This window comes from Chrysochloris asiatica, unplaced genomic scaffold, assembly GCF_000296735.1.
Source record: "Chrysochloris asiatica unplaced genomic scaffold, ChrAsi1.0 scaffold00018, whole genome shotgun sequence".
In the NCBI taxonomy this organism is placed as follows: Eukaryota; Metazoa; Chordata; class Mammalia; order Afrosoricida; family Chrysochloridae; genus Chrysochloris; species Chrysochloris asiatica.
This window is the reverse complement of record NW_006408536.1, coordinates 13,103,061-13,117,185: the sequence shown is the minus strand read 5'-3', so window position 1 is coordinate 13,117,185 and position 14,125 is coordinate 13,103,061. Positions and strand designations below refer to the sequence as shown.

Here is a 14,125-nt window from a genome sequence, read left to right as displayed (position 1 = left end):
TTGTTTCATTCTGCTGTGCATAGGGTCGCTATGAGTCGGTTCCGACTCGATGGCACCTGACAACAACAACAAAGGAGCTCTGGTAGTGTAGTGGTTACGAGTCGGGCTGCTAACCTCAAGGTCAGCAGTTCGAAACTACCAGCCGTTCTGCAAGAGAAAGATGAGGGTTTTTGTAAAGATTTACAGCCTCGGCAACTCTATACAGGGTCACTGTGAGTCAAAACTGACTCCACGGCACACCACCATGAACCACCACCACCATAATCTACCTGCTCACATAATTTTTACATTTTAGTTGTATGCCCTTATTGTAATAAAAATGATAAATAACTTATAATAAAATAAGATGGGAGTCCTGGTGTGTCACTATAGGATAAACACCGGACTGCTAACTGCAAGATCAGTGGTTCAAACAAACCAGCCACTACTGGGAAACCCTATACAGTGTTGCTGTGAATCAGAACCAACTCACCAACACTTGACAACAACAATTTATAGATGCTCAGTATGGCTATACTGGGAGAAAAATAATTTATGATTTGACCTACTTATAATGAACTTATCTGCATGTAAGTTAAGTAATAAGATTTAAAACATCCCTTATTATAAGAAAATAGAAGAGCAATTGACTGATCGATGCTGGAATATAAATGAATATTGTTGTTGTTAAGTGCCATTGAGTTGGTTCTGACTCACAGCCACCCTGTAAACTGTTTTCAAGGTTGTAAATCTTTGTGGGAGCAGAAAGTCTCATCTTTGAGACTTGGTTGGTAGACCCAAACTGCTGACCTTGTGGTTCACAGTTCCGTGCGTATCCTACAGAGCCATTGTGCTCCCAAAATAAATATAGAAGTAATAACAGGTGCCCTAAAAAATTATGTTGGACCTTTAAAAGCCATGTGGGAAGGAACCAAAGCTCCTTTCTCCCACAAAGTAGAAATATTGATTCAAGGGTGGTGCAAGAAAAATATAAGTTATGCCTGGAGCATCTTGTAGTGTCAAAAAATAAGGAAGTGCTCAAAAAGCAGAATGCCAATGGAGCACAGGAATCTGAAAGAGCTCCCAGTGGCTAAAGCTGAAACATTTGAGCAACAAAATAAATAAAGTAGTAATGGATTATAACCCCAAGTATAACGTAAATATCCATCAGTCCATACATGTGTAAGTAAATGATTGCTCACTACTTTGGCCAGGTGATCAAGTTAATATCAGAATAAAGTCATATTGACAACATTCACCACATTCAACCACATGGTCAGCGATTCAAGCCTGCCAGCCACTCCACATGAGAACGATAAGGTTTTCTGCTCCTGCAAATACTTTAAAAGTCTTGGAAACTATATACAGGGTTACTGTAAGTTAGAACCGAATCTGCAGCACTTAACAACAACATTCTGAATGAAATCTTGGAAACAGAAAAAGGACATTAGGAAAATGGTGAAATCGAAATGACAACATATCAGTGTCGGTCCCTTAGATGTGACAAACATTTCATAGAAATAAATATAAGTTATTAATAATCATGTGGTTGTTGTTAAGTACTATCGAGTCAGTTCTGATACATAGCAACCCTGTATAGGGTTTCCAAGGGGCAGTTGGTACGTTTGAACAACTGACCTTGCAGTTAGTGGTCCAGTGCTTATCCACATCAGGACTCTGTTAATAACAACAGTAGGGGAAAATACAACTTGATTTTATGTAAGTTGCCAATAATACAGGAAAACAAAGCTTGCTAATAATAGAGAGAAATACTACTTTTCTGTAGACCTAAAAATATTTTTTAAATGTTTAAATAAAAATTAGACTTTATTTCCAAATTTGGTAATTATAAAATCTAAACAGTACCTCACTTGTGAAGTTGCTTTGGTTTGACTGGCTGGAAGAATTAATAATAAACTTTAAAATGTAAACACACGATGATCTGAAGTATGGTGAGACCTGGGGATTCCTGAGCCCATGGACAAGAACATAGCCACGGATGGCTAGAGCTGAGAGTGAAGCATCCAGCTGATGCACAAGAATGCCCAAACTTACAGATAGTACCCATTTGACCTAGCCTCGATGCCTTGATAATCATAACTCGACTAGATGAAGATTTAAAAAACAAACAATTTTTGATAAAGGAAACAAGTGTAAATTGCTACAATTTGATGAACTTGACTTATACTTATGGATGTAGTAGCTCAAAATACCAGCTGAAAGGTAAGGAGTCCTCACATCAAGTATCTATCCTATCCCTTCTGTATACAGGGTTGATAGGGATGGGCAACTTAGACATTGGCTACCTAAAATGAGGGGGTGATAAAGGCATGAAATGACTGACTTACAAATTTTCAAGAGGACGTTTAGTTTAAGAGTATGTGTGGCAAGGTAGAGTCCCCACTGAATAGTTTTCATCTTGTTTAGATGAGTCTGGTGAAGAGATGGGTATAAGATTCTTATGATTCAATAATGAGTAATTTTTATTATGACTAATTAAGACTGTCACAACTGTAAAGGTAGAAGCTCTGTAACAAAAAGGGGAGGGGGGGTTAGTTAATCTTACAGTCCAGGAACAGAGGACCCTAGGACTATCAAGGGAGAAGAGCACAAGTGGAATGTGGGACTGTATCCATAGAAGCAGTGACACCAGAGATGGGGAGGCAGAGATGACATGAAAAGAGAGAGCAGCTGAGGACTCTAGACTCATGGAAAGAGAAAGACTGAATGCTGGTGTCCAAGAAGCAGGCTTGCAGAATGTGCCCTTTGGTTGTTTAAATTATTATATATTCCTGAGTTTTTTTGTGTACATGCCTGCCTCACCCAAAAAAAACCAAAACAAAACAGAGGGAATAGAAGCAAATACTGTTGAATGATGATGCATGAACGGGATTGTAATCATTGCAATGAAACGATGAGTGTAAAACTGATGTTCTATCATGTAAACTATCACTCAATTCACAAAAAAACTAAAAAAAAAAAAAAAATGTAAACACACGAAAAGTGTGTGGAACTGTTCCGTACAGTTATGTAGCCCAATCATTTGTCCTGGTATGGCGCTGTGGGATAAAGCACTGGGCCACTAGGTCGGTTTGAACCACAAGGTTGGCAATTCATACTCACCAGCTGCTCCTTGGAAACTCTATACAGAATCTCTATGAGTCAGAACCCACGGGAAGGCACTTAACAACAACAATCATTGTGATATCCAAAAATTCCTCACAATTCTTACAATGCTCCCAAGAGGCAACACTGACCCTTTGACTTCCTTATATCCTGTATAAATCTCAAGCCTTTCCACACGTGGAAGAAAAAATTTCTTCTTGAATGAATGTTAAATGAATGGATTCTATGATACTGAAATTAATCTTCTACCTTATTGGCATTTACCTTTTTGCTAATCAGGAAATATGTTTAACAAAAGAAGCAATGTGCGTGGATCAGATAGAGATCACCTTATTTTACCTTTTTGTTTTTGTTAAGTGTTGTGGAATTGGTTCAGCCTCATAGTAGGGTTTCCAAGGAAATTTGCAGTTAAACTCTTGGGCAAAAGAGTGTGCTATTCTGGGTCTTTTAATTATAGTTTCTGATTTCTGCAGACACTTTGTGTCTGCTTTATTAAACAAGACTTGGAAAATTGTGAGTAAATTCTGTGGGGTTTAATACTTCATTTTCAGCTGAATATATAAATATATATGCAAATATGCATAAATACACTTATGGAAGATACAAGGGGGTTTCAAAAAGTACATGGAAAAATTCCATTGTCCTTTAAGTCCATTTTGTCCTGAACTTTTTGAAACCCCCTCGTATTTACCTAGGATAGCTGTACTGAAATTGAATATAACTAAAAGACCTTTTTTGATTGCTCTTCTGCAATCAACATTTTTGTTGTTGTCATTAAGTGTAACATCTATTTTCATCTTGTATAATGGGGCCCTGTATTGTGTTTTGTAGTTGAGTTTGGGTACGAGGATAGTACTTACTAAGATCTCCTTTAGTCACATTTCCAAGAAATAACATTAGATTTCATGAAGAACTACTTTAATACTTGTTCTTAAAATTTCTGTGTCTTTTTGGTTAAGATCTTCCTTATTTTCTAGCTTACTGATATGTAATTTAAAAAAAGAACAGGGTCTGATAGTAAGTAGATAAACTGTAGCTGTGAGTTTAATGCATTAATATGGTACCTTTTTTCCTTGCCATAATAGATTGTTGTTGTGGTTAAGTGCCTTCGAGTGAGTTCCAACTCATAGCGACCCTGTATAGGATTTCCAAGGAGCAGCTGGTGGGTTTGAACTGCTGACCTTGTGGTTCACACTCCAGTGCTGATCCACACACGGCAGCATATCAGAAATCCATTGAGATCTAGTAATTATTACAATTTTGACCTACTTGATTCTTTGTTATTAATTCACCTTTGTAAACCTGTGAAGTTCTGCTGATGTGAATGTGAATGTTTTAGCATGTTCTCTCTGGTTTGCTGCTTTATGCTCTGAGTACCAACCTAGATATGCATTACTGTGTTTGCCATCAAATGCTTTTTTCTTTGTAAGCAAAATATTCTTGTCATGCTCACAGGAGTGAAGGAGTTTTATTTGTCTGCTTTGTTTTGTTTTAGTTAGATATGAATGTTTTGCAATTACAGAAACCTTCAACAAACAGCTTGTGTAAATTATATATCAAATATCAAGGATTTGAAGTTATCCTTGAATATGTGACTGTAAAGGATGGTTTGACTTTCCAACATTCTCCAGTATCTTGTAACTTTGGAATCTATCCCAGGGTAGGTGGACAACATGTAGGTAAAAGTTGTTTTAGAAACTTTCCAATAATACTTTTTAGTAACAAATTATGCATATTTAGGATGACAAGTTATTGGAATAATACAGTCTTATAATAACTTAGAATGATTTGCATGACTTATGAAATGCAGTTGGTGAGAAGTAGACTTGGAAGCTTTTTCAGGGTACAGATGGACATGAGCTCTTCAGTGAAGCTAATTAAGAATAATCAATGTGTAGTAACCACTGCCTGTAGGCTGCCATGAATTTAGTATTCTACTTTCCCAAGTGAAAATGCCAGATGATATCTTTCAAGACTGCTGAAAACATCTTTAATTCCTGTGGTCATACCAAAACACTCACTTCCTTACCCCCTCTTTTCTATCTATACATGTCATACAAATTAATAAAGCAAAAACATTGAAGACACAAATATCTAGTAGGAAATCCTGTATATAGAAGACAATATATACATTTTCTATAGTATCCATCTGGGGTTGGAAGTATCTCCAGTTGTGGTGTGTATTTACTATGTCTGTTTAACCCATCTCTCTACTTCGCAAGCCCTTGGTTTCTGTATCTAAAGACGTTGTTGTTGTTGTTAAGTGCCGTCAAGTCAGTTCAAACTTACACTGACCCTGTACAGGGTTCCCAAGGAGCGGTTGGTGAGTTTGAACCACCAACCTTGTAGTTCAAACCGACCTTGCCATTTAGTGCTTTATTCCACGGTGCGACATCAGGACTCCTTACAGTCTGTTTAGCCTCTGCTTATTTTATTGCTACCCAACACAGTGAAATATTCGTAAAACCTAGAAACCTATTATTAAAAGAACATTTGTGTAAATAGCAGTGGGTGACAGTGATTAAAAGGACATCTGTGGGTATGACAGATAAGTGTTTGCATCTTACCTCTATGACTTACAAGCTGTGTGACCGTGGTCAGTTTTGTTTCTCCAAGAAACAAAATGAGCATCACAGCCTAGTCCCTGTGTACTCAGCACAAACCTTGGTGTGGTGCTGTAGGATAAGCTGCAAAATTGGTGATTCCAACCTGCCAGCCACTCCTTGGAAACCCTACATAGACTCTATGAGTCAGTACTGTCTCGATGGCATTTAACAACAACAACTCAGCTTGAGGAGTAAATTAAATAAAGGATGTGAAGTTCAAAACAGCGTTTGGCATATGTGATGGTTAATGTTATGTGTCAACTTGGCTAGGCCGTTATCAGTATTATCTAATTTTCCTCCATTTTATGATCTGATGTACAAAGCTTGGGGGTGTGGACTGCATCCAATATATATGAATGTTCTGAGAAAGCATGCGCTCTCTCTATCCTACATCGGACTCGTCATCCTCTGACCTCCAGTTCTTAGGACCTGGTCAGCAGCCTGCCATCTGACCTGACAGTTTAGGGTTCATCAGCCCCTGCAACCATGAGAGTCAAGAAAAGCCTCCATCTTAACGCCTGCCCCATAGATTTGGGATTTTCCAAGCCACAACAACTCCCTGGGAGTCCTGGTGTTGCGCTGTGGGTTAATGTGCACTGAACTGCAAAGTCAGTTTGAATCGTAAGATCAGCGGTTCAAGCTTACCAGTAGCTCCTCAGAAACAGGGTCTCTATGAGTCGGAGCCGACTCAATGGCACTTAATGGCAACAACATAACTCCATGAGCCTTTTTTTGAAATAAATCTCTTTATATATGTATATATATAAAGATTGTGTTCCTTTAGAGAACCCAGACTACAATAAATAAAAATCCCAGCATATAATAAATAGTAATGCTAATGATAACAGTATAATTATGATATTGATGTTGGTGGCAATGATTACTAATGCTTAACATTTCTATTTTAAAAGACAAGTAGAAAGTACTGATTCCTGATACATTTAGAAATAACCTACAAAAATAAGAGTTGTCTATGAAACTTAATACTGTAACTCAGAAATATTCCTACCACAAAATTTTTAACTGACCAATTGAGAAAAGAGTTATTTAAGAGTGCTTTGCTCCTAAATCTCCTAAGTCTCTAATTCCTATGGTTTATAATATTATAAATTGTTGTTGTTGTTATGTGCCGTGGAGTCGGTTCCGACTCATAGCGGCCCTGTACAGGGTTTCCGAGGCTGTAAATCTTTACAGGATCAGAAAGCCTCATCTTTCTCACGTGGAACAGCTGGTAGTTTTGAACTGCTGACCTTGCAGTTCGCAGCCCGATTCGTAACCACTATGCTAAATATTGGGTACTTAATTACTATTTTTCATTAATATTTAATATAATATTTTATATACTATTCTTCATTAATATTTTAGTATATTTAATATATTTTAATATATTGACTGCTTGGAAAGGAAAGTCTGTAACAAGTTGTCTGTTGGTCCTGACATCAACTTTTCAAGCAGATAAAGCAGGCCTTTTGATTATTGTTCCTTTTGTTAGGTGCTGTTGAGTCGGTTCCTATGCTCAAAAGAACAAGCACTGCCTTACCCTGCACCATTCTCACAACTGTTGTTAGGTTTGAGCCCATTGTTGCTGCCACTGTGTCAATCCATCTTGTTGGGGATCTACCTCTTTTTCATTGGCCCTCCACTTTTCCAAGCACAATGACCTTCTCCAGGGACTGGTTCTCCTTATAATATGTGCAAAGTACGAGTGACAAAATTTTGCTATCCTTGCTTCTAAAGAGAATTCTAACTGTACTTCTTCCAACACAGATTTGATGGTTCTTCTGGCAGTCCATGGTACTTTCAATATTCTTCGCCAACACCATAATTCAAATGCATTGATAGTTCTGAGGTCTTCCTTATTCGTTGCCCAAATTTCACATGCAAATGAGGTAATTGAAAATACCATGGCTTCAATCAGGCACACCATAGTCCTCAAACTGATATCTTTGCAGATTTGCCTAATGCAAAATTTGTTTGATTTGTTGACTGCTGCTCCCATGAGTGTTGATTGTGAATTCAAGCAAAATTAAGTATTTGACAACTTCATCTTTTCTCCATTATTCATGATGTTATTTATTGGTCCAGTGGTGAGGACTGTCATTTGCTTTACACTGAAGTTCAATCCATACTGAAGGCTATAGTGTCTGATCTTCACCACTAAGTAACTCAATCCTCTTAGCTTTCAGCATGCAAGGTTGTCTCACCTGCATATCATAGGCTGTTAATGATTCGTCCTCCAATCCTGATGCCATGTATTTCTTCATGTAATCCAACTTCTTGTATTATTTGTTCAGCATACAGATTGAACCACCTTTTGTCAGTTTGTCGCATTGTGGTAACTTGTGTGTTGCTGTGATTCTAGTTAATGAAAATTTATTTTGTAGGATACATTGAGAAATAATGAATTAAGATGTAGTCCAGGCAAGACTAAAGTAACAGAGTGGGGAGTCTAAGTACTGTAACAGGATTTAAAGCAAATTTATGAAAAATAGATTTTTAATATTCCAAATTAGAAACAAAATTACTTGATGTAGCTTACATATTTGCCTTAAGGATGGAATACAGAGAAAATTATACTAATTTTAAAAATGTATTTGGGGTATTGATTTCAAATGGAGTCTCTCACTCATTCTAGCTTCTTTCCTTTATATAGCTGCTTCTCTCTAACAGTTTTATTGGATCATTTCTCTCTAAATATTTTATTATTATTATTATTATTTGAGTAAAATGATCGCTTAAATAATTTAGTCTAATTATTAGAATAGTATCTCACACTCTTCCCACCAGGGAACTCAATACAAAAGTCTTATTTAATGCATTGTTGATGACTTTGCAGTCCCCGGCTAAATCTGAATGTCTGAATGAATAGAAACCTCTTCTTAGGAGTAGATTCCACAGTATTATCAACATTATTTCATCAAAATATTCATGGCCACTGAAGTTTTATTTCTGAGACCAGAAGATTTGGAATATAGAAGTTTTATCTTCTAGTCATAGTCTATGTATATTCCCACCAAGCAACTTTTTCCTAATGAGTATGGCTAAGAGAAGCTGGGGGCGGATGCTGGTGAATTATATGATTCACTTAGAGAGATTGTTAACACGGTTAATTCTGAAAACTTGAACCTCTAGTGTGGATATGAAATGAGCCATCTCAGAACAGGGAGTGGTAGTCTTACTATTGTTAAAGAAGCCAGGAGTGGGGCATGTCCTTTAGATGCCGAGATTCCTAAGCATTGACCTCCTTGACCCAGGGATAGAAAGCTGTGACACCAGAGGAGTGGCAGAGGAGCAGCAGAATCAAGGGATAGAACACTAGACAGAGTGTTGAACTTCCCAGCCCATGGAACAAGTAAAGCTGAGTGACTTTGAGCATGAGGCTTGTTTGCAGAGTGGGGTGCGTCCAGGCACTCAGTTGGGGGAGCTAGATTTGCTGGCCCACAGAGAGCCAAGTGTCTTCAGGCTGAGGCTTACACTGGAGAGTGGTGTGTCCTGTGAGCATTTATCAACAGCCCTAAAAGAGTTTTGTAACATTGGCCAGGCAGAGAGAGGCCTGCCTGTGGTCCCAGCTGAGGAAAGGCTGTCCTGACTGAAACAACTGTGCCCTGAGCATTTTGGACCCTAAATTATAACCTGTTAACTTCCTTAATGAACCTTGTAACTGTGAGTATGGTGTTTGAGTTCTATGTGGTCCTTGTAATTAATTATCGAACCCACTTTGAGTAGAGAGTGCTGTAGGGAGGGAAGGTTAGTGTCATGTTTGTTGCGATTTGCTGTTCATTTTTGCAAACACTAAATCTGTACAATGCAATGCTAGCCATTTAAAAGCCTAGAGCTTCATTTAAGTGATAAGAATGTATTTACATTTTATATGAAAAACAGTCAATTGTCAAGAGACAAATGAACCAATGCATTTGAGCTTAAATCACTGAAAACAAGAGAGAATCAATGACAGAACAAAGCTTTTTCACATGTGTCACAAGTGTCATTTGGGCTGAGGCCAATTTAGAAGCATTAAGAATACTAATCAGTTCCCATGTTATATAGAATATTTGTTGGAAAGTGTTCTTTGCCAATGCTAGTCTGCTGGCTTTTTTTTTTTTTTTTAAAGCAGCAATTTTCTGTTACTTAGATATCGTGTATAAACTTGCATTTGTATTTTCCTTGGAAATATGCTCTATATATTCAAAATTGATACATCTTGTGTTAATAATGGCAACTTACATATAAAATTTAGTTTAAAGGAACTTTAAAAAGTGTTGTTGTTGTTGTTAGGTGCCATCGAGTTGGTACCGACTTATAGTAACCCTATGCACAGCCGAACGTAACAATGCCCAGTCCTGGGCCAACCTCACTATCATTGCTACACTTGAACCCATTGATGCTGCCATTGTGCCAATCCATTTCATTGGGGGAATCCTCTTCTTCTCTGACCCTCTACTTTACTAAACATGAAATCCTTCTCCAGTGGCTGATCCTTCCTGACAATATGTCCGAAGTATGAAAGATGAAGTCTGGCCATCCTGGTTTCCAAGGAGCATTCTGGCTGTACTTCTTCCAACACAGATCTGTTTGTTCTTTTGCCAGTCCATGGTACTTTCAATATTCTCCTCCAGCACCATAACTCAAATGCATCAATTCTTCTGTGATCTTCCTTATTCACTGTCCAACTTTTGCATGCATATGAGTTATTGAGAATATTATGGCTTGGGTCAGGTGCACTTTAATCCTCAAACTGACATCTTTGCTTTTCAATACTTTAAAGAGGTCTTGTGCAGCAAATTTAAAATATAGAAATCTGTTAGTAACCTTTTAATCAGTAGGAGTCCTTGCATGGCACAGCTAAGCACTTGGCTTCTAACTGTTAGAATCCATCCAAGATGCCTCAGAAGAAAGGCTCGTTGATCTGCTTTTGAAATATCACAGCCATTGAAAACCCCTGTGGAGCACAGTTCTACTCTGAAACAGGGTTGTCATGAATTGGAATCGACTTGATGGCAACTGATTGTGTTTTATTTTTGTTTTAATTGGTATAGCAATATAACACCATTGATTTTAAAGTCACTGTTTCAATCTTTCTGGTTCTAAGTGATTCTAAATGTACATGCTGGACTGCTAACCACGAGGTCAGTGGTTCAAGCCCAACAGACCTTCCTTGGAAATCCTATGCAGGGTCTTTCTGAGTTGGAACTGACTCCATGGGACTTAACAAAAATAACGACAAATGACTATATGCAGAAAGGTCAGATTTTATCTTTTCATTCAATCTTTGAAAACCAGCTGATTTTTTTTTTTTCTTACTTTTTGGTCAGCCCTGAACTATTCACAACTCATTTTATAAACCACGCATGTTTTTTAAAGTAAATTAATACTTTTTTTTTAATGAGATTATTTAGACAGCTCTGCTCTCGTTTATCAGGGTTACCTTGAGTTGTTGTCTTGCCAATTCCGACTCATGGTTGCCTAGGGTATATAATTTGGATTTCTGGTTTCCTTTTCCCTAAACGAATATTGGGGTGATCTGGTCTACTTTAAAACTCCTAAGAATCTGATATTCTGCACTTTTGAGTTTATTCCTTTATTTCGTTTACAAGCAATGAATGAGTATACTTCTGGTGACAATTGGAGGAATCCCTGAGAGGTGCAAACAGTTAATGTATTCACTGCTAACTGAAAGATTGGCTGTTTGAGTCAATCCAGAGGCACCTGGGAAAAAATGGCAATTGATTTCTGAAATATCAGTTATTGAAAAACTATGGGATTGATTTGAGTCAAAATCAACTCCACAGCAACTGGTTTAGTGACAACTGGACTTTATGAATTTTTAAAGATTTACTTTTATTCTAGCCATTAATTAAATGCCATGCACAAAGCTAAATGTGCTTTTCACAGACTTGCTTTGTAATAAAAACAGAAGTTATCTTTTTGATGTTTTAGGTAAATCTGAATCCTCCAGATTTAGGCCACTAGTGTCAGTTTACCTTTACGAATTGTGGTTAGTGAATTCCTAAAAAGTTTGGATACTAGGTTACGAATCTCGCCATGTCTCCTATTTCTATTATCTTTTGCCACCCGAAACTATAACTGTTAGGTTACCAAGCAGACCTTTGAGAAAATAGCCTCTAACACCTTGGATAGTCTAAGTTTTTAATATCTCATTCTCTACCTAATCCTTAATTGTTGTTATGTACCTTCGAGTCAGTTCCAACTCATGGCGACCTTACACACAACAGAATGAAACACTGCCTGGTCCTGCACCAACCTCACAATCATTGGTAAGCTTGAGCCCATTACTGTTGCCACTGTGTCAGTCTATCTTGTTGAGGGTCTTTCTAGCATGATGTCCCTCTTGGGGACTGGCTCCTCATAATATGTCCAAAGTATGAGAGACAAAGTTTCAGCCTTCCTGGCTTCTAAAGAGCATTCTGGCTGTATTTCTTCCAACACAGATTTGTTTGTTCTTCGAGCAGCCCATGATAATTTTAATATTCTTCTCCAACACCATAGCTTAGATGCATCAATTCTTCTGTGGTCTTCCTTAGTCACTATCCAACTTTCACATGCATATGATGCTAATGAAAATATCATGGCTCGAGTCAGGCGTACCTTGGTCCTCAAACTGACATCTTTACTCTTGAACACTTTAAAGAGGTCTTTTGTGACAGATTTGCCTAATGCAATACCTCATTTGATTTCTTGATGACTGCTTCCGTGAGTGTTGATAGTGGATCCAAGAAAAATGAAGCCTTTGACAGCTTTAATTTCCACCCCCCCATTTGTTATTATGTTATTTATTGGTCCAGTGGTGTGTGTGGTCTTTGATCTTCATCAGTAAGTGTTTTAAGTCCTCTTTGCTTTCAGCAAGCCAAGTTGTGATTAATGAGTCTGCCTCCAATCCTGATGCCACTTCCGTCTTCATATAATCTGGCTTCTCAGAGTATTTGCTCCATGTACAGACTGAATAAGTTTGGTGAAGGAATACAACCCTGGCACACACCTTTCCTAATTTCAAACCATTCTGTGTCCCCTTGTTCTGTTCCAACAACTGCCTTTTGCTCTATGTTCAGGTTCCTCATGAGCACACGTAAGTGTTCTGGAATACTCATTCTCTGCAGTGTTGTCCATAACTTGGCATGAGTCATACAGTTGAAAGTCTTTGCATAGTCAATAAAGCACAGGTAAACATCTTTCTGGCATCTCTGCTTTCAGACCCATCCAACATCAACAATGCTATCCCTTATTCTATGTCCTCATCTTAATCCAACTTGTCATTGTACTGTTGTAGCCATTTAAAAATTTATCTTTAACATGCATGTGATATTGCATGTGGTATTGTCTGATTTCTGCATTCATTGTGTCACCTCTCTTTGTAATGGGCACAAGTATTAATCTCTTCCAGGTAGCTGTCTTCCAAATCTCTTGGCATAGATGAATGAGAGCCTCCAGTTCTGCATCAGTTGGTTTAAAGATTTCCATTTATATTCCATCAATTCCTAGAGCCTTGTTTTTTGCCAATGTCTTCAGTGAACCATGGATTTTTCCTTCAATACCATTGGCTTCTGATCATATACTGTCTCTTGAAATGGTTAAACAGCATCCATTTCTTTGTGGTGTAGTGACTCTGTATTCCTTCCATCTCCTTTTTATGCTTTTGGTATCATTCGATATTTTGTCCTTTGTTGTTGTTAAGTGCTGTGGAGAATACAACCCTATCACACAATTTCTTAATTTTAAACCATTTAGTGTTCCCATGTTCTGTTCGAACAACTGCCTCTTGGGCCATGTACAGATTCTTCATGAGCACAATTAAATGTTGAGGAATACTTATACTTCGCAATGTTGTCCATAGCTTGTCATGATCCACACAATCGAAAACCTTTGCGTAGTCAATGAAGCACAGCTAAACATCTTTCTGGCATTCTCTGCTTTCAGCCAAGATCCATCGGACATCAGCAAAGATATCCCTCATTCCACAGCCTCTTCTAAATCGGCTTTTGAACTGCTGGAAGTTCTCTGTCAATATATGCTTGCAGCTATTTCTGTATTACCTTTAGTAAAACTTTACTCTCATGTGATAGCAAAGATATTGTGCAATGACTTCTGCATTCCATTGGGTTACCTCTCTTTGAAATGGACACAAATACGAATTTCTTCCAATCAGTTGGCCAGATAGTTGTCTTCCAAATTTCTTGGCATAGGTGAGTGAGTGCCTCCAGTGCCGCCTCACTTTCTTGAAAGATTTCAATTTTTAGTCCATCAATTCTTGGTGCCTTGTTCTTTGCCAATTCCTTCAATACACCTTGGATTTCTTCCTTCAGGATCATTGGCTCTAGGTCATATACTACCTCTTGAAATGGTTGAACATCAGCCATTTCCTTTTGGTACAGTGACTATGTATTTCTTCCATCTTCTTT

General features: G+C 37.9%; 1 protein-coding gene across 3 annotated transcripts in view; it reads left to right on the top strand.

The window, feature by feature from the left end:
* Nucleotides 1-14,125, top strand: part of CNKSR2 (connector enhancer of kinase suppressor of Ras 2) — a 427,386-nt gene that overhangs the window by 20,824 nt on the left and 392,437 nt on the right. The gene's annotated exons all lie outside the window — the stretch shown is intronic.